Source organism: Balaenoptera ricei, chromosome 13, assembly GCF_028023285.1.
Source record: "Balaenoptera ricei isolate mBalRic1 chromosome 13, mBalRic1.hap2, whole genome shotgun sequence".
In the NCBI taxonomy this organism is placed as follows: Eukaryota; Metazoa; Chordata; class Mammalia; order Artiodactyla; family Balaenopteridae; genus Balaenoptera; species Balaenoptera ricei.
In genome coordinates this window covers 101545303-101565539 of record NC_082651.1, presented here as the reverse complement: position 1 = coordinate 101565539, position 20237 = coordinate 101545303, and positions in this window count along the sequence as shown.

Sequence of the window (20237 nt, the reverse complement as noted above, 5' to 3'; positions counted from 1 at the left end):
TGTCAGCTCCCTCCCAGGCCAGCAGAAGACCCCGGGGGCCCCCAGCACACGGAGCCTGTCCTTGTCAAGAAGGCATGAGCCTTCAGGGACCCGCTGTAACCTGAACGGAGACAGCCTCCAGCTGCTTCTCCAGGACAGGCTGGGGCTCTGCACAGGCTGCGGGTTCCCCCGAGGGGCTCCGCACCTCACATGGTGCTGACAGCGGGGCAAGGTCAGCGTGTCCTTCCTCTGCCTTCTCGCATCCAGCAGGACGCCTGCCCTGCTTGCTAAACTGGGCTCCCGGGGGCTCTTCCTCGAGGGGTTATCCTTGATCTAGTTTGTGTGCAAGGACAGGAGACTGAAAACAGAAAAACTAGGAAACCATAAGTCTTGCTTGAACTCCAGGTTAAGCCTTATTATGTCTAGGGGCAGGGAGCAGACAATCAAAAATTCTACTCAGTGACAGAGCAGCATTAGTTCTTCGTGATCAGAACCTAGGCTCGCGGCCCTGGGCCAGACACCAGAGCCACCTTCGTGGGTTTGTGGCCTGGGCGATCACACAGGGCCCCCAACTCGGAAGGGTTTCATGCTTAGCCTAACGCTCTGCTTTTCCTGTCTTGAAGTTCTTAATGATTTTTTAACAAGGGGCCGTGCATTTTTGTTTTGCACTGGTCTCTGCAAATCATGTATCTGGTCCTGACAGACACTCCTCCTGGAGGCCTCAGTGTCTTCTCTGTAAGATGGTATCTTAGCTGGTTGGGCTGTCATAACAAAACACTGTGGACAGAGGGGCTTGGACAACAGATACTTATTTTTTCACAGTTCTGGAGGCTGGGCAGTCCAAGATCAAGGCACCTGCATGGGGGAGCTCTCTTCCTGGCGTGCAGACAGACGCCTTCTTGCCGTGGCCTCACATGGCAGAGAGATTGAGTGGGGGGAGCCCTTTGGGGCCTCTTCCGCTTCGCATAAGGACATCAACCCCATTGTACGGGCCCCACCCTCGTGACCTCGTTTACACCTGATTGTCTCCCCAAGGCCCCCCTCTAAGTACCATCCTACTGAGGGGTGGGACTTCAGTATATGAATGGGAGGCGGGGGGAGGCACAGTTGAGTCCATAGCCGATGGGAAGATTGGACTAAGACATTTTCAAGGGCATTTTAGCTACAAAACCCCTTTGTCAAAAGAAATTCTATGTAGAACTTGATGTGTCCCATGTGATAAGCTGATTTTTCTAATCTTTTCTTTTTTCTTTTATTTGTTTTTCTTTCTTTCTCTTGACTTTTCTTGCCCTTTCTACAGAGTGTGTTTCTGGCTCTATGGAGGTGGGTGGGGTGGTCTGGGGACCCTCACCCTCATCATGGGTAGCAGTTGTTTTGTTGCCCTGTAACTCGAAAGGAAGGTGATTTATCCATGGTGGGGGGTGGTTCCCTTGTCTCCCCCACGCCTCCCTCATCTGTAACATGGAGATGACAGTAGCACCAACATGGTAGGGTGGTTATTAATGAGGTAATTAATGGAAAGCACTAAAATAGCATCTGGCGAAGAGTGAGCACTTAGAACAGGTTGGCTGTGTGTATTTCCATGCATATGGTCAGTACTGATACGTCTCAGCTGCATCCACCTTGAAGCAGCTACACTCAGACAGCCTGTAGACAGAGAGCAGAGTCACAAGCACACACATGCCTGGTGTTCTGCCTGGCAACACGTTCTAGACTGTGGTCCCAGTAAGGGCAGTGGTCCTGCTGAGCTGAGGACACAAAGCCTGACAGTCAGGAATGTGGAGACGGCTGGGCACGGTCCTCAAAGAGAGGATGATTGAGAGAGAGTGAGCTCCAGACGTCCGCCCGGGCCCTGTGAGTCTCTGCTCAGCACATGTCTGCACAAGTTTAGGGCAAAACGCCACGGGACAAGGCAGAGACAGCGCCAGGGGACCTCAGGTGATCAGGTGCCAAATCTCACACTGGGAGAGGAGACGGGAATGGAGTCCAGTCCCGGGGCAGAGACCTCCTGGAACTGTGCAGACCATCAGTGTCAGTCTGTTCCAGCTACTGTAACAAGTACCACAGACGGGGCCGGCGGGGGGCGCACTTACAAACAACAGCAGCTCTGGGTCTGGAAGCCCGCGATGGGCGCCAGCAGGTGAGGCATCTGATGCCCTCTTACGGGCTACAGAGTGCAGACTTCCCGGTGGGTCCTCACATGGCAGAAGGGGTAAGGGAAGCTGTTACAGTGGAGGATTACTGGACTGAATGTCAATACTATGACATAGTATGAGTGTGTTTCATGTTTGGTAATTGCAATCATTGTTGCTTTTGTTGTGGTCATCCATGTACAATGCTTGGTGTCAGTCGATTTACCTCTTGTAAAAATAAAATACAGTGTGTGTGTGTGAAAAAAAAATAAAATAAAATAAGTTACAAAGATAAAAAAAAAAAAAAAAAAAGAAGGGGTAAGGGAGCTCCCTGGGGTCTCCTCCACGAGAGCACAAACCTCCTCCATGGGCGCTCCACCCTGGACCAAAGCATCTCCCAGAGGCCCCACCTCCTAATACCGTCGCCTTGGGTGTTTGTTAGGATTTCAACATATGAATTTGGGGGGGAGACAAACATTCAGACCATAGCAATCAGTAGAAACACTGGACTGGCCAAATCTTTCCTCCAGTTTGGTGAAATTAGACCCAGAGTAAAGGTTTCTCTGCCCACCACTATAAAAGCTACAAACAAGCCCGTGAGAGGATTGACCTGATCTAAGGGGAACCTGACCGCCTGCTAAGCCAAACTTCGAGCTTCTTTAAAGGAAGAAAAGCAAAGCCACACTCTCAGCAAGCTCTGCTCACCATCAGATGTAGACAGGTACAGTCACTACACATCTGTAAGCAGATCCAGGAAGAAAGCAAGTCAATATAAACCAAGGAAGGAATAACAGATGTGATGAAATTAGCAGACACAGACGTTGAAACAGCTATTATAAACATTATAAATAGGCTCCACTATTTAAATGAAATCATGAACATAATGAGTAGGAAATATAAGCCACTAAAATGATGTAATTTGTATATCAAAAGACACCATCAACAGCGTGAAAAGGCAACTCATGGGATGAGAGAAAATATTTGCAAATCATACATCTGATAAGGGATTAATATTGAGAATATATAAAGAAAGTTAGAACTCAACAATAACAAAAAAGAAACAGCTCGTTTTAAAAATGGGCAAAGGATCTGCAGATATACAGATATCCAATGAGCACATGAAAAGTTACTCAGCATCACTAATCACTGGAGAGACGCAAATCAAAATCTGACACAGGCTACAACATGGCTGAGTGATGGGCATGATTCTGAATGGAATAAGTCGGACAAAGGTGGACAAACTCTGCATGAGTCCGCTTATGTGGGGTCCCTAGAGTAGTCAAATTCATGGAGACAGGAAGTAGGATGGTGAGTGCCAGGGGCTGGGGGGCAACTGCAGAAGAAACGAGTAGTTAATTTAGGACATCAGAACAGAATCCATAGAAAAAAATGGAAAAAAAAGGAGAAGGGTAAAAAGAGGGACAGATAAAGAGATTATGACCGGAAATTGTGAAAATCTGATGAAAATTATAAACCCACACATACAAGAAGCTCAGTGACCCACCAAGCAGAATAAACAGCAAAAGAACCACACAAAGAACATCCCAATCAGATTTCTGAAAACCAATAATAATCAGAAAATCTTAAAAACAGACAGAAAAACAAAACCACGTTATTTACAGAGGAAAATTGTAATAAAGACGAGAGCCTTTCGAGAGACTCCAAGAAAGTCAAGAACAGCATCTTTAAAGTTACTGAAAAAAGAAAGCTGCCAACCTACAAGTTGGCAAGGATACAAGTAAAAGTATCCTTTTCAAAATGAACATGAGAAGAAGACTTTTCCACATTAAAAAAAGGTGAAAGAATTCATTGCTAGCAGAGCCATAGGAGAAGACATTATAAAAGAGGTGTTTCAAGTGGAGAAGTGATATTAGATGGAAAATTGAAGTGACAGATATGAAATACACAAGAATGAAATTACCAAGAAGAGCAGTTTCTACAGGAAGAAAACCGCCTAAACTTAACTGAGGAAGATAAAAGAACACGTGACCAACTGGAGTAATATGTGATGTTCTATAACAGGAATATAAGGTACTGTAAAAATGCTATTTCTCTCCAAGTTAATCTATAAATTTTAATATTTTTAGTGAAAAATTCCACTGGACCCAAAAAATTCCAACTGGTTCAAAAAATTCAAAATATTTCTAAAGTTCATTAGAAAATAATTTAAATGAAAACATAATAGGAAATATTGTTTCTAATTGTTCTAAGAACTACATGGAGCTACAACAATTAAAATTGTCTAACTAGAGTTAGAAAAAGCAGTCAGATGATGGAAAAGAATCAAAAGGAAAAGAATGCACCCAGTTTACGTAACAGTTTTGTGCATTTTAAGAGTGATCCTAACCTCGAAAATAAGTAGGGGAAAAATGGCAAAATGTTTACGCTAATGAACGGCCACATTTAGAAGCAAATATCTCAAAACTTTCAGAGACCAGTTACGCAACAGGTATCAAAAGTCTTAAAATGTGTTTGTGCTTTGGCTCATGAATTCTACTTCTAGAAATTTACCCACATACAAATATCAAATAAGAGACTCAGTATGCTCGTACAAAAATGCCATAAAATTGACATTCACAATCGTGAAAAATTAGAGATCTCTTAAATGTTTTACACTGGAGAACTGATTGAATAATTATGATTTTGTACTTAATATACCATGAGCACAATTGCACATAATCAAATATGCAGCTACAATATTTCTTCAAAAATCTGTTTATTATTTGATTTGTTGGAGAAGTAATCTGTGCCACGCATTAGGCCGGAAGCCAGAAATCCTGATGAGTAAGGGAAGTAGTTGTCCTTGAGAAGCTCATTCCGGTGGAAAGACAGACATGAGAAGACAAGGTGTGTGCCCCCGGTGAGTAAATCCATAACCACTTAGCTCATCCCTGAAGACACAGTTTTGTTACTGAACGTCGACTGTTTACCAGGTTCTCTAAGTACCTTGTCTTCACTAAAGTCTACAGCTCCAGCAGGATAGCAAGTGAGGTCACCGCATAAACGAGGTGACGGGACGTGTCCGGTGTCCGGGGAGGAACCTGAAGCCGTGTCCTCTTTCCAGGGCAGCCCTCTCCCGGCACTCCTGTGTGGGAAGCCTGTAGCCTTCAGCCGCTCGGAAGGCAGAACACTGCCTGGGAACTTAGGACGTCATCTCGCTTATTTTGTTTTGTTTTGGTTTTTGGTCTGTTATCCCTTTTGATGGAAACGAAGCACACTAAACCCTAAGCAGCTGAGGTTCACGGCTGGTCACTTCTGTCACAGTGACGTAGGCATCCCTTCTCCTGCCTGGACCTCTGGCTTCCGCGAGGAGGAGACTCTGGCAGTTGCCCTGACCCACTGGACCAAAGGCTCTGTGGCTCCCAAGTGCTCATGAGGAAGCTGACACACTGAAGGTAAGTGAGGAGGACGGACGGTGTCCAGGGGGCAGTGGACATCCCCCAGAGCAGCTGTTGGAGCTCTCCCTTGCTACACATGCAGACTCAGCGGCAGACACATCACACACGCACCTTTTCCTTGTTCACGTGTGTGTGTGTGTGTGTGTGCGCGTGCGCTTTCTTTGTTACCTCAATTATACACTGAGGTAGAAGTATCTAGAGTATACTCAGGAGTTGAAACACATTGAAATTAGAAGTTTGAAATGATGTTTCATAGAGCAAAAGTGCCATAACTTCGTACCTCTGAACAAACAGATAAACGATACCCTTCCTTTAGTAATGACTGTATTCACACAAAGTTTTTGTGTGTATTGCTGGAGTTGTAAACGTCTGTGGGCCAACACTTAGAATCTCCATCTTTTCCTATGTCTGTAAAATAGTGTTCAAGAAAGCAGAAGTGGACAAGGTTTCAGGAAGCTGCCACTGACTAAATGCTGTGTGATGTTTGGCAAATCTCTCTCCGGCTACGAGCCCTGGTTCATCCATAAAGTGAGGGTAAGAAAACATGCCTCAGTGGGTTGTGGTGAAGGAGATATGGAGCGTCTTGACCAAGATGTCTGACAGCGGTGTGCTGGAGGTGGTTTAGACCAGCGCAGGAAAACTGACTTTTAAATTGTCACGAATTTCATGAGCCCATTGTTAAATACAGTCATTATTAAAAATTAAATTATAGACTTACAACCAAATGAATTATATTTAAAACAAAATAATAAAAAATAATAATTTCTCCAAACTCATTGCTTCCTAATTACATTATTATATTTTACTATTACCCTTGAGGTTATTTACATCTGCCGTGTCTGTATGCGGAAGCGTATGTATCCTGACACGTTACTGCATACCTCTTCCCAACTTCACATGCAGTGGCATCATGTTGGGCACTTGAAATTGACCCAAGTGAGACTGATTTCACCATGGAAACTGGCACACCCCTGAATCAGAGCTCGATGTATTGTTTTGATGATTGTCTAGACTTAAGATGGTGATAAATACTAGTAATGCAGATTAAATTTAAATGGAAATGATATCTGCGACCATTGCATTGTGAAAAGTGCAAAACACTGAGGAATTATTATTTTAGTATCTAAAAACTATCGTCTGATTCAGCAAAGAAGTCACACACATCATTGACAAAGGAGGGAAGTTCTAACATACAGACACATTGTTTCACTTCCGCCTCACTCGGTCTGTGTTAGGTAAACGAAAATATCGACCAATGTTTGTGTTGTAATTACACTCACCTGTAAATAGCAAATCATAGTTTGGCTATGGTTCTGGAGTTTTGAAAAAAATGAACAAAAACATTGTTTGAGAATCGATGTTTCTGTACACAATTTATGAGTGTTATGTGTTTATTACTATTTGTAAATATTGGGTGACATATCCTTTACATCATTACAATTTTGATAAAGTACTGCGTGTATATACGCACACATTAATTCTTGTTAGACAGTCACCCGCACACCTCTGTAACCACTGGTGCCTCGAGCATGGGAGAGCAGCGGGTCCTGAGCTCTGTCCCTGGGTCAGTCCTCCAGTCCTGGCAGGGTTGTCAAAACAGATGCAAAATAATTGATCTCATGGGAAAGCTGAGGCCAATGGGAATTTTCGCAAACTGGTGGGATGCTTTAAATCATCCTCGGAGCCCCGGGGAGACACGTTTTTGCTGGCTTTGTTGTTGGGTGGTTGGTTTTAGCAAAGCTGTGGCACAAGCCGCCATCACTTGCCCAGGAAGTCCAACCAGACGTCAGTCTGCTTCACGCCAACCATGTCTTAGCTCTTGGATTTCTCTGTGCCCAGAGTGCTCTGTCACCTACTCTTTCCCTGTATAATATTTCCTCATTCTGTAAGACTCAGCCCAATCATCGCATCCTCGGGGAAGCCATCACCAGCTGGGTGCCTCTTCTCTTCCCTCTCATAGTTCCTTATTGTAACTCTTATCATGTATTTCGTCTGTCAGTGTCCGAAATTGACTATAATATCCTCAGGGACAGGAAAAGAGAATTACTTATCTCTGCTAGCAGTTAACAACAATTTCTTATTGAATTGAATAGCGGTGATGAACAGAAGAAAAGCTGGAGGATGCGCCCTTCCATAGTGATTCTGGGCTGTTGTCACGGCATCACTGAATAAAGGAGTCTCGTGGGGAGACTGTCCGCGTGCCTCGTACACAAGTGGGGACCTGGGGAGTCCTGTCTAAGGTGGGGTTCTCATAGTTGGGGCTGTAATTGGATGGGTTGGGATTTGTCCATGGGCTATAGAACCCGGAATCAAGATTTATCTGAAAGTCAGTGTTCAGAGATGTTTTAGGAATTGAGAAGCAAAATAAATAGCCAAAAAAAACACAAAAAACAGGCCAGGCTTAAAGTTTAAAATGAAGTCCAGCACAGAAGGCACAGCAGTGTGGAGCACATGAAAACACAAGATCTGGTTTACAAAGATCCTGGGGCAGACGTGAGTCTAGCCTGCGGGAACTAAGTTAGGTGTTGGGGACACTGAGTTGCGCAATGAGAGTGAGAGACCCACTTTTATTTCTGTTTTTGGTCTGTTGAGGGATAACACAGACAAAGGTACAAAAGTTATAATTATACCTGCTGATGAGCTTTTACAAAGTGAATGCGCCTATGTAAGCACCGCCCAGTTCAAGACAGAAACATGCTGGATCCAAGAAACCTCCAGGTGACCCTTCAAGTCAACACGCCATCACTGGAGGAGCTGCTCTGACATCAACCCCACACCTTAGCTTTGTAGGCTTTTGTGTCTGGTCTCCTTCACAAGGACTTGTTTGTAGCATTCACTGATGTTCTCTCAGGTGACAATGGTTTGCCATTATTCATTGCCCTGGGATATTCTGTCACATAAATATACTACAGTTTTCATCCATTCTACTCAGTTTCGGTTGTTATGAATAACACTGCTAAGGACATTATTGTCTGTGTCTCTTGGTGCAGATATGTGCACATTTCTTTGTAGTTTATACTTAAGAAAGGAATCACTAGGTCAAAAGGTAATGCTCCTTTTCTCTACTTCACTTCTTTTGAGTTAACCGGTATTTTTTTTTTTTAATTTTACCTATATCATATTAATTTCATAAACTTCCCTTCTTCTTCAAAGAATTAGGATTATAAATTCAGGATAATAATGTGTATTCTTGATTAATAACAGTCTAATGTAATTTGACACTATTGCCACTCTTAGTCAGTGATATACTCTGAGAAGACAGAAAGTCAGCTATCTCTGTCTGTTATTCTCATACATTTTTACTCTCCATATATTTTAGACCACATCAGATATTGTTATTCTTGTGAAGTTAATATTTGTTTTTATTTATCTATATATTTCGCATTTTCCCTTTCCCTTGCTTTTATTCCTTTTACTGGATTTCTGTGTTTCTCTCTGGAATCATTTTCTTTCTTCCTAAAGAATTCTTACTGTTTCTTTTCATGTACACTTGCAGGCGACAAAACCTCTCAGCTTTTTCATGATGGAAATGTATTTATTTTGCCTTCGCACGTGAAGGACATTTTCTCTATTATGCAGCTAGAGAAAGTAATAGCAGGTTTTCAGCTATTTTCTTCCGCACTTTAAAGGTGTCATTCCATTGTCTTCTAGCTCCTAGTGCTTCTGTGGAAATGCCAACCATTAGCAATTTTGTTCCTCCTTTTTCTCTGCCCACTTCTAAGATTTTTCTCTTCGTCTTTGGATTTGAGCAGTTTTGTTATGTTGTGTCAGGTGGGTTTGCCTCCTGTCTGTGCTGCATGGGACCCACAGTACTTTGTGTACCTATGACTTGAGTTTGATCATCAGTTTGGGAAAATTCTCAGCGTTATCTCTCTAACTACTCTTTTTGCCCCCGTTCTCTCTCACCACTCCTCCCAAGACTTCAATTATGCAGTTAAATTTTCCCCATGTTCCACATGTGTCTGGGGTTATTTTCTGTGTTTTCCTTGTCTCTGCTCAAGCATGGATATTTTCTACTAATCTGTTGTCCTATAATCTAATCCTCTCTTCTGTGCTTTAAACTCAACTATTACTTAATTGAATCTTAGTTTCAGTTACTGAAATTTTTACTGCTAAAATTATTAATTGACTCTTTTTATGGATTTGGATTTTCTGCTTAAATTCCTCATCTTTGCTTCAACATATTAAGCAGAGCTATTTTACAGTCCAGGTATTATAACTCCAATAAATGGGCTATCTGGGGCTCTTTTCCTACTTTTTTTTTTTTTTCCTTAATTTTTTTCGTGGTTGCACCTGGTGAGCTTTTATGAAATGCTGGACACTGTATATGAAAAGTGATAGAGGCTCTGGAAGATGGTGGGTTTTTTTTTCAGAGGGTGCATCTTTCCCGGGTCCACAAACAAAGAGGGGAGGCTCTCCTTACTCCAGCTGTGGGCTGAGTTCATTCGTGACCAGGATGCAGGGCTGCTTGTTTACTTGTTTGTTTATTTGTTTGCAGTTTTGTAAGGCTCCAGATTCCTCTTGTTTTCCTTTCTTCTAGGGAGGTTTCCAACTGAAATTCAACCCATCTGCCTAACCCACTTTTAGGTGGGACAGAGGTCAGTCAGTCATTTTGGTCAAACACCTGCCAACTTCAGGCAAAAAGTGGCACTGCAGTTGCCTGAATGAACTCAATAGCTTTTTTCATGCAATTCTGGTTTTCCTGGCTAAATTCAGACTGACTTCCTGTATTGGAATAGTTTGAGTCGCCTCCCCCAGTCCTTAGAAATGAAAAGAATAATGCTCATGACTGAAGAGAGGGTCATGAAGACTATGCAAATATTTGGAAAGCAACATAGTTTGAACACTTGAAAGAAAAGTGCAATATAAATGATTATTTTTTAAAGCACCATATGTAGGAAATGCAATCCAGCTTTTTTAAAGAAGAAGTGTTTTGGCGTTTCATCCCAATTTACTGATGAATGGTAACTAATGAAATGTTTGTCTGGGATTCTGAAGAGGCAATTCAATTGGCTGTATGTAGATAGATAACGTCAGTTGCTTCTGATCTTGCAGACCAAAGCATCTTATATAATGATAAATTATACCAGGTTTCAAAATCCTCTAAATGATGTTATCTGCAATACCATTGCCTCTCCTTACTATCTCCCATTTTTATTTTCTCTCAGTGAAAGAAAGAACAGTTTGCAAAGGCTTATAAATTCCAACTCTTATCTTTGAAAATGGTTGTTCTTTTCCCTCATCTTAACATACAGATAGACTCCCTTCCTTAAGCCTGTGATAAAGAGCCAGAAGAAGACTTCGCAAGGTTTTGACAAAGCATCCTGAGTAGCCCAGCCAATGAACAAAGATATGAGAGTAAATTACTATCTACCTGCACCACTGCTGGCAGACCCTGTTGACATTCTCAAAGGAGGCCAAGCTTAAACTGAAGGAGAGGCTCAGAAAAAGTGGAGAAATAAACAGAAATCTGGTAAAGGATTTGGAATCACAAAAGAAATTTATCTAATTGTCCCCAGTACTGTTGACAGCACGAGGGAGTAGAAAGGCCTTTGAAGGTGGCTTCAGGCAAAGTGACTTGCAGGTTTCCTGCGACCTTCCAATCTTCCCAGTCATGACTTGGCCACTGATTAGCTGCACGACCTGGGAGGACCGCTGGGCTGTCAGGATCTTCCTCCGTGAAAGGAAGAGATCAACTGTGATGTCTGATTCGCCTACAGCCCTGCGGCTTCTGCCCACATGGTGTGGGGTTTTCGTTCCGGAGGGATCACTGGGGGATGGTGGGCACCACCCACCTCTTGTCGCAAGGCTCCCCACATTCAGTCCCAGATGCACAAAAGCTCGTCCTCATCTTTGTTTCCTTTTCCTTCTACCCATCCACAGGTCTGCTCAGCTTATTTTCTGAAGGGTAGTTTTGATCACGTTCCCTTTCTTCTTTAAAGTTATCCCCCATGGCCTGGCCCTCTCTTCCAAATGCCCAGGTACCTCTCCTGTCCCTCCCCTCCTCTGTTACTACCTTCAGCTTTATATTTTAAATGTATTTATTTATTTTGGCTGCACCACACAGCATGCGGGATCTTAGTTCCCCGACCAGGGATCGAACTCGTGCCGCCTGCGGTGGAAGCGCGGAGTCTTAACCACTGGACCGCCAGGGAAGTCCCACTGCCTTCAGCTTGAAACTCACCTCCTGGCCGTGGCATCATCTCTCCCTACGCTCTTCCTCCCGGTGTTTCTTCTGCCCCAGTATCTTCCCCTGCTTCTCTGCTTATCAGCAGTCAGTGCCTTCCTCTTCTCATCCGAAATGCCGCTTCTGTCTACTTTGTGATTGCTGATCCCAGCATTTTTTAAGTCGTGTTTGTTGATGTTTTATTATCTTCTGTCCAAAGGGCCCTAAATATGTGCTTTCAGAGAAGCCTTTTCTATCCCAAGAAAATGTAAAAAACAACAGGACTTGGTAAATGTTGTCACATTTATTTTACAATAAAAATTAATATTCAAAACCTTAAGAAGGTAGTCAGCTCTGCCACACCCCCAAGTAGAGCTCTCACAGCTCCTTCGAGACTGAAAGAGAATTACGTGATCTGAGGGCGGGGTCTCAGATGAGTTGATCTGGGTTTGTGGTCTTCAACCTATTTTTAGAGGTGAGACTAAGGAAAAACAAACGCTGGTCTCTCTTTTCTAACCACATGTATCCATGAAATTCAAGGAGATAATGGAGACAGTTTTAGGACTCTGGTTGTTAGGACAATGAATAAGGAATATCAGAAGAAACATGCCTTCAAAAGTGTACTAGGGATCTCTGGTCATGAAACAGATCACCACAAACTTAGTATCTTAAAACAACTTGCGTATGTTATCTCCTGGCGTCCAGCGGTCAGGAGCCTGGGCTGGCTGAGCTGGGCCTCGGTTCAGGGGTCCCCAGGCTGCAGTCAGGGTTTCAGCTGCAGCGTGTTCCTCTCTGGATTCTGGGTCTCCTACGAGTCTACGTGGGATTGGCAGAATTCAGCTCCTTATGACTGTAGGACTGATGTCCTGTTTTCTGGCTCATGTCAGCCTGGCGTTGCCCTCAGCTCCCAGAGGCGCCTGCAGTTCCCTATCACGTGGCCCCTCCCGAGCCGGCAGCCAGCTCCTTGAGGCCAGCAGGTGACTCTGCTGCTTCTGGTCTCTGGACCCGGGAAGGCCCACAGCCCCTTTGAAAGGGCTCTCCTGATTAGGCCAGGCCCATCGGGGTGTCTGCTTTTTGATTTACTTTAGGGATCATATTACATCTGAGGCATTCCTTCACCTTTGCCATAACCTGCAATTCAATCCCATTGCCTTCGCTATGCCTGCTGGTTTCAAGGAAGTCACAGGACCTGCCCCTGTGAGGGGAGGGCACCACAGAGCAGGACTCACTGGGGTTGCCCTGGGGTGTGTCCATAACAGAAACTTACTTGAAGAGACAGGCAGTCACTCAACGTGGATGGAACATGTAAATGAACATCGCGGATCAAAAATGTCAAATTAGGGGGATGGAGCCTGGGCGGTAAAACTGGCATTTACGGAGTGGCTTCTGGCCCTAAGCCTTCCTTACGAGCCTCCTGACATAATCAGATCACTCCATCTGCACATCAGCCTTGCCACTCAGAACAGCATGTCCTGAGTTTATGGACAAGAAACTGCATCTCAGTGCAAATGGGAAACTTGCCAAGGCGGCAGGGGTGCTCTGTGGGGCGCCTGAGGGTCTCTGAGACCACCCTGGCCTTGGCCGTGGATGCTTGTCCAGAGGGACAGGTGTCCATCCGGAGTGTGCCCGCCACACCTTGACGTGGGCCTGTGCACCAGCTCAGCCCTCCCAGGGGAAAGGGGACCTCAGAAGCTCACAGCAGCGACCCTTCCCCACCCCGGCCTTCCGTGGGGCATCAGAGGCCGTGGGCTCAGGCTTTTCAGCGGCTACTGCATCCGCCTCTGCTGGGCCCGCTGCCACATCAGCACCCTGCTCGCCCCTCAGCGTCCCTGCCTCCAGACCCGTCCATCACCCCCAACCCAGTGTCCCCGCTGGGGCGAGAGAGCCTCTCAGGAGCAGCTCGGACCCCAAGGCTCCCTGTGAAGAGCCCCCTGGGACCCCGCCCTCCTTCCTGGGGGGGGGGGTCCCGGCCTCAGCCTGGCATCACTGGCCTGTGTGCCCAGGAGCTCTTGCTGGTTCTCCCTCCAGCCCTCCGTGATGGCTCCTCCCTTCCTTCACCGCCTGCTCGTCCTGTGGTCCTCCGGAGCCCTCCCAGAGGACCCGCGGTGGTCCCCATCCTCCCTGGACTCACCCCTGCCGAGCTTGTCACCCAGGACGGAGCCCGCGCACAGCTGCTCAGGACTGGCATACAGTAGGCACTTGATAAATGGCCTTTTCTCAACGGATGGTGGGCGAGCACCCCCGCCCGGCCTCCGCTGTCCCTGGTCAGGCCCTGCGAGCCCAGGAGGTGGCTGGCGGCGGACGCGTGGCTAGCAGACGCTGCACAGAGATGCCTGCAGCCAGTTTGGCCGCTTGGGAGCTAGTCCTTCCACGACCCTTGTGAAGACTTGCTTAGAGCTCCTTCAGGGCGGGCCGGCTGGGTCTCGCCAGGCCCCCTGGAAGCATCCTGCTGGGGCTCAGGCCCGTCCGCCCTCACCGAGCCCTCTCCCCGCTCACCTCGCTGGGGCTGCGCTGTCCCTGCGGGAGCCTGACCGCACACACACACACACACACACACACACACACACACACCCGCCCCACTCTCCTCCCGAGCAGGTGCAGCCAGGGAATGAGGCTGGAAGGGGCTCACCTGGGACAGGGGCAGGGCTGCGCCTGGGGGACCTGGCCGGGGGATGCAGGGTCCTGACACCCACTGCTCGCCGGAGGAGCAGCTGCAGGGCCGAGGGGACCCGCTGAGGCTGAGGCCTGTGAATCCCAGAATCAGAAAACCGTCAAGGGGCTCGGACATCCGTGCACTGTACCACGGGATGGCGTTGCCTTGGCACTGCTGCCCTGGCCCAGCCCAGTAAACAGGTCACCCGAGCCCCGCTCTCCTGCACCCACTGTGGTGGGAGGGGCTGAAACCTCCCCCAAAGCGGAGGGGAAACGCGGGATGGGGGCTGGATCCAATCTCTAACTTCAGTGAGGTCCCCGGTAAGGCCTGGACTTGGGTCAAGAGAATGGAGCCTCCCTCCGTATGGCCTTGGGGGCCACAGTTTCTCCTGCAAAATGAGGGAATTGGTGAAGGTCACCTGCGAGATCCTGCAGAGCTTTAAAGGTCTAAGGGTTTTGGAAGGTGGCTTTCCTGATGGGCTGTTACTTTTACTGAGATGAAATCCATACAACATAAAGTTACCCATCTGAGGCGTACACTTGGGAGCCACTCTGTACTTTCGCGACGTGGAGCAACCAGACGGGTTACTTTGTGCACAGACGGGACCCTCACTCCCACCACCAACAGCAGCCGGCAGCGCAGCAAGCGAGAGCGCTCGGCGGCCTGTGACGGGCATCGCCCGCTCCCCCGAGGCGCCTCTCCGCCCACGGGGCTCCGTTTCAGGCCACGGTCCAGCCTTCCTCTCCGGCTGGGCCGCGTTCATGATCAGCCAGCACTGTGAGAATCCAGAGAAACTCGAGGAAGGGCCCCTGCAGGCCCAGCGGCGAGGGGACGCGGCTCTGCAGGCCGGGCCCGTGGGCCGGAAGCCCCTGGAGAGCCCGGGAGAGGCCACAGGAGCTGGGGGGCTTCCCGGGCTGCTGGAGCAGCGGCCCGGCTGACGCACAGCACCGTCCGCTCTGCACGGAATGATGCTCCTCACTTTCCGCAGAGGAGCAGAGCTCTGGGGGAGTACAAACCATAGAAGCGAGAGTCCGGCCCTGAGGCGGGAGGGAGCAAGTGCACCGGATTTCTCGCCTGATCCCAGCAAAGGCGTGAAATTGGAAACCGGCACTGGCCTCACCTCCCAGATTCCTGCGCTTTTCCCTACTCTCCTTTCCAGCATCTGAAAGTAGACATCAGTCTCTTCCCTGATCTTTATTTTCGTCTCCACCCCCTTCGAAGAGTAGTCTATGTTAGGGTCTGTCAATCTGCCAACCCAGGGCTATGTTTTCTGGGAAAACCTGTGCTCCTGTATTTGTTATATTCTCCGTAGACATAAAAGCTGTGCCTTTTTCACATGAGAGCTATGAAGATGGAAATAAATATACATAGAAAATACACTCTCGGCTCAATCTGCCAGGTGCTATGCCTGGACTGATTCCGGTTCCTGAAGCAGGAAAGCCAGGCACCCATCACCATGTTGGGGTGATCTGGGGGGACATTAGGTCCTTGCCGTGGGTCATGCAGGGAGCAGGGGCTGCCAATGGGGGAGACTGAGCCCGTGACGGTCAGGACGGCTCAAGCCAGAGCCTCGTTTCATAAATGAGCAGAACGGCGCTCCCAAAGTCATCCAGGAGCGGCTGGAGAGGATTTGCCCAGCGTGGGGTCTGCCAGCCCTTGGCAAAAACCCCGGCCCGCCTCCCCCTGCCTCCCGGCCCCTCTGCTCCATCTGTGCAAATCCCTCGCACGACCCCTCGCTTAGGCAAGGGAAAGAGCATCTTCCCCTGGAGCACGGGGAACGTGGTTTATGACCGCTGCAGAGAGCGCTCTCTGAGAGACTCTAAATTACCGTTCTCTCGGAGACATGCATGCATGAATAATAGATCCAGCCCAGATGCAGAGCGCCTTCTGTGCAATTTCTCAAGGCGCCTCGAGAGCCTCTCAAGGGTGCTTGCCGAGGTCACAGCCTACTTGAGCTATTCCGGGCCAGGAGAAACAGATCTCTGCAGGTGGAGATGAAATGCCAGCGAGGAGAGACTTCCTCACCAACGTCAGCCCTGTGCTGGAACCGGCTGAGAGGCCAGAGGAGGGGGCAGAGCTGCACGGGTTCCACTGCCCCTGAGGAAGAGGTGGTACAGCCGGGGCTCTGCATCCGCTGGCTCTTTCATCCTTCCCGTTCAGCGAGGGTGGATGGTGCGGTAGAAACCCAGACCATCCTACCTGTCCCAGAGCCCGGACTCCTTCCAGGATCACACATCACAGCAGACAGAGAAAATTCCACATCTGAGAGGGAGGTGTGTGCGATTTTGATGCCTTCCTAGAAAGCTGGAACCTCCTTGCTAGTCCCATGCTGGGCTCAGTGACCTTGAGCCTGTCACCGACATTCCTGGAGCACAGAGAGCTCGAAGTCCCCGTGTGGACGGGGATGAAAAGCCATCCCGGGCTGTAAACGGCACAGTAAATGAAACAGGAAGGCACTTGGGGGAGGGGGGCGTCCGCAGCTCCAGCTCCAAAGTGGGCACCGAGGTCCTCCCCTGACCTCGATTCTCGTGGAGAGAGAATCTCTTGCTCTGTCATTAGCGCTCAGCCTCTGACTCTTTCCTGTAAGTGCAAGTTCAGTCACAGTCTTGGAAGGAAGTGGTGGAGACCACCCTGTCTTTCCATCGTATGCACAGCAGGTGTGTGCCTTCATGCATCCCAGGGTCACGGTGGAATGCTTTGGGAGGAATCAGGGGCTTGTCCTGGATTGGTCGCCGCCAGGAAGTGGGGTAATGAATCCTGTTTTGGTGATGAACCTGAGCCGGGGGCAGGGAGAAGGAACCGGAATAACGCTTTCCTCGTCATCCCTACGAGGCAGGGAGGGCTGTGGGTCACACGTGTGTCTGCATGGGCGGTTTCATTCAGTCACGATGTCTCGGGGAAGTGGTGGTCTCATCCGACATGGCACATGGTTCTGTGCTATGTGTCTGCTCCCTGGGGGAGCTTGGGCCCAGCTGCCAGCGGCCGGCCAAGGTCAGGAAGTCTCTCCTCTCAAGAATGTGTATACCATTCCCGCTCTCAGCATCCCTGGTTTAGCAGCAAAGCCTCCTTGCTCTCTCTCTAATCGTTGCAAAGGGTGGCAAACCTCTATGGGCCTGATAAAACCAGAATAAACATCAAATAGCTTTAACTTTGAAAGCAAGCCAATATTATCTCAGGGTTCAATCACAGGCATGTGTCTCAAAATCAAACAAGAGTATCCGGAAAGCGGTCACCTGTCTAGAAAATTTAGAAATATATGCCAAAAAAGTTTGGTGTGTTAGAAAGTCTGTTTCAGAGAGAAAGAGAGAGAGACTACAGTGTATTAATTTCTGATGTAATGCCTTAAAAGCAAGGTTTAACTGAGGAAAATTCTAAATTAAAATATTTCCTGTACAGTTACAGAGAATAAGTGTTGCTACTGATTATACTGTATTTATCCTCATTTCAGCAATTTAATTTACATGCAGTTTAAGCCCAGACAGTAATAATAGTTGGAAGAATATTACCTCTTAAGACACCCTTACATGCAGATTGTTTTTACATGAGCCAAGGGAATAAGAAATTTCTGAAACAATTTTTCTTTCGCTCAAATTTGTAAAACGTATTAGGAAGCATATAAAACTTAGCGCACATTTCTAGAGAACCAGGAAATGAAAGCAACGGGCTCCTGTGTGAACGCCTCCTGCCGCCCGACACCAGCTCCCCGTCCTCGCCGTCTGGCCTGCACCGGCGCCCAGCGTCTCTCGGCTTTTGGACCCGGCCCACCAGCACCGCGGCCCCTGCAGCCCCTGTGCCGCACAGAGGGGGAGCTTCTGGGTGCAGCACCAGCAGTGGACGGCAGCCCGGGACACACCGAGTGCAGCTCAGCCGGTCGCCCCAACGGGTCGCCCTGGTGGGTCTAGGGAAGGTTGTGTCCCAGTGGTCCCAGGGCAGCTCAGGACACTGGGCACTAGTCTTAGACCCAAAGCCCAACGCCCTTGGCCGGTGGGAGTGGGCTCTGCCGGGCGGGAGCTCGGGGGTGATGCTCAGTGGCTCCCGAGCGGGCAAGGTCAGCTCCTTGGCGCGAGACGGAGATGCCTGTCCCGGAGGAGCTGAGCCTGCGGCGACCGGTACAAACTGCCCGCGGCCAGGGCACCGCCGCTTCCACCCGCTGGGCTGGCTTCTGCCTCCGGAAGAAGAGCGAGCTCAGCCGCCCCTGGCCCAGCCCCGAACGTCCGCCGGGCGAGTGTGCCTCTGCCTGGGGCTCTCTGACGCTGGGGATGGCCGTGCTCTGGGTTTGGCCCCGTCCTGTCCTGGGAGGGGGCCCGGGGCTCAGACCAGCCTCTTCTTGGCTGTAGGCATCAGGGAATTCCAGGGAGGTCCGAAGCGTGCCCAGGAAGTCAGGCTGGACCACCTTACTGGAGTCGAAGTCGGCTCCGCAGGGCCACGCGACTCCAGGAGGGCCGGGGTCACGCAGGCCGGGCTGGGGTCCTCCTCCAGTCTGCGTGGACCCTTGGTGGTGGGTACGGTGACCAGAGGGACCCGTGGGAGGCTGGACCAGAGCACAGGTTGACACCACTGGTCACGCAGGTAGCTGTCACTCCTTTTTCCCTTTAAAACCTGTTTTTTTATGAAGACTTTTCTGACAGTCTTTTCTATGGACCCCTTTAAGTCTGTATCATTGCATGATGTTCATTTCCAACAGATCACTTATCGCAAGTTGTGACAACATATTTGTTTATATGATTGTTGTCTGTCTCTCTGTATTATTTGGGATAGTTTCAGATGTGTAACAAAACACCCAAAATAACTGGGGCTTAAATAAGACAGAAGTTTATTTTTATCTACATAAAGTTATTTTGGAGCTACACAGTCTAGGGCTGGTCTGATAACTCCCCAAACGTCAGGGACTCTGGATTCCCTCGATTATGTTGCTCTACCATCCTCCACATATGACTCATAACTCACGCTTTGAGAAGGCTGCCTGAGCTCCTGCCACCACATTCAATTCCAGCAGGAAGGAAGAAGATATTCAAACAGATATGTCCTCTCGCTTGAAATGGCTCCATCTGGAATTGAACACAACCCTTCTGCTTATGCCTTTGTCAGGGCTTAGTCACAGACCACTGTTGGCACCAAGAAAGCAGGGAAATATGAACTTTATTTCAGATGGCCATGTGTCCAGCTAAGAATTTGTTTTACAATTAAGGAAGAAGGGGAAAAAAGGATATGGGGGAAAAGAACAAACCTCTGACCCTCTCTACTAGTAGAAAGAAAAGCCCTGTGTCAGCTCAGCAGTGCACACCAGCTCCAAGCAGAGTTGGCACCCAAGAAGAAACTGTGAAAAAGTAAGTGTGTTAAATAAGTGAAACCTCCCCAGAGCGAAGGCTTACTTAGACTCTCAGAGAATACAGCAGCCGCCATAAACCTTGAATAGCTTATCTGTCCTGTGTTGTACTAAACATAAGCAAACAGCGAAGTTTCCCATCATTTACTTCTACTTATGCCCAACTGTGCGTCCAGCTGTTGCTATTCATTTCCTCCCCCCCCCCCCACCGCCCCGACTTCAGAGAAACATGCCCCTTCCAGTGGAAGTTTTACCCAGTCAGCAAAGTTTGTCTCTAACTCACATTCCCTCAGCTGTGCTTACCACCAACCTCTACCTTCACGCTTCTAGTCGTTGAGAATGTTCAACATCTCCTGACCAGTCCTCACTTTTCTCAGGAGTCGAACACAGACACAAGAACTTCTCCTGAGCCCCTGCCCCTCTCCTGCTACAAACTTGGATCTCCCCCTCCTTTCCAAACCGGTGGTAGACAGGGAACACCCGCTTCCTCACCCGGTGCTGTTTCCAGCTCATTGAGTTGGCAATGTGGCCCCAAAGTGGCCCTGAAATTGGCCAGAGCGTCCGAGGCCTCTCTGTCCAGACT